The sequence below is a fragment of the Pygoscelis adeliae genome, unplaced genomic scaffold (genome assembly GCF_000699105.1).
Source record: "Pygoscelis adeliae isolate BGI_AS28 unplaced genomic scaffold, ASM69910v1 Scaffold637, whole genome shotgun sequence".
In the NCBI taxonomy this organism is placed as follows: Eukaryota; Metazoa; Chordata; class Aves; order Sphenisciformes; family Spheniscidae; genus Pygoscelis; species Pygoscelis adeliae.
In genome coordinates, this window is record NW_008825168.1 from 44,151 (window position 1) to 45,601 (window position 1,451).

Here is a 1,451-nt window from a genome sequence, read left to right on the forward strand (position 1 = left end):
GGTCCGTGTGGCAGAGAGTCACGGATGGATGTCGCGTGGCGAGGACAGAGCCCAAAGCAGCCCCAACGCCCCGTGACACCTGCCAGGAGCAGTACGACAGCCGCTCTCACATCCTCCTACCACGTCTCATGCCTTCCTGAGCGGAAATCGGGAGCGGGTTAGTCACCGAGAAGGGTGCGCAGCAGGTCAGGACGCTGCATTCCCCAGCATGCAGCTATTTCCTCCCATGACACCTTGCTGAGGACCTCGGGGCTGTTTACAAACGCTGGACCGCAGCACGGCAGCGGCCGGGGAAACGGTTGTGTCCAAATCTCATCCAGAATTAGCTGCGGGGGCGGGGGGGCCGCACGAAGCATCAGCCAGCAAATGGCTGGGAGCGGGTTTTGCCCCACCTCCCCCTCTAAGCATCTCTTTGAACCCATAGCGCCCAGGGAGGTCTTTTTGGAAAGCGTGATGCTCCAAATCATGGCACCTCGGCTCTCGTTTTAGGTCACTCTGGGAAAGCAAGACTTCACCGCGTTATCCGCCCAGCTGGTCATCCGGCGCTCTCCCTGCAATTTTTGGCCAGTTCCAGCGGGTTTAAGTGGGGACAGAGGGCTGAGGGCTCACCGCTAATTAAAGTGCTGTAAGTGTGAAGAGCGATGCCTTCCTGAGGTGCAAGCTCAAGGTTACGGGGTCTCAGGCTGCTGCCAGCCCAGCGGCACGCGGCATAAGAAACCTGCATGAGCATTGCCACGAAGGGTGGTCTGAGCGATGAGGAAGGGGCGAGGAAGGCCCAGGGGAGGTGCAGAGAGGGACTGGGGCACCTCTCCGCCTGCCTTACCATCCCCATGGCTCTTGTCCGAGTGCTTATCACCCGCTTCCCCGTGCAGAGGCTCAGCTCTGATTTGGTTAGAGCCTCAGGAGAGCAAAGGGCCAGCTGGAGCGTGTGGAGCAGAGCTACATCCATGGGGAATTGGTTGGCAAAAAAAATCCTTGTTGAGTTGGGCCAGACCTCCTGGAGCCCAGCAACCCCTTGGGAGGGTAAGGTCAGTCCTGTCATCATCAAAATATGCTGTCAGTGATTTTTGCCAGCTGCCACAGGCACGGAGTGGCTCCCAGCCATGCCGGCACCCCCCCGGCAGGGCCCCCCGGGCGCCTGCCCCGTGCCCCGAGGTGGGGTCCCCAGCACAGCCCACCTCCCTCCATGGGGCTCGCTCCATGCCCACGGCACCCTCCAACCCGCACAGATACCTGATGGCGAGCCACCAGCGAGGGCAGGACATCGTCCCCCTCCATCCTCTCTCCTGGAGGTGTCCCCCGCCGGCTGCCTGCTGTCCTTCTCAGCCCTCGCCGTGCCTTGATTTCTCCAGGCACCCGCTCCGCTCCTCTCGCCCTGTCCCGGCTGGAGAGATGCAGAAATGGTGTTAGGTGCTGTTCAGCCCAGCGTGGGGCTCGAGGGACTCGAGCAG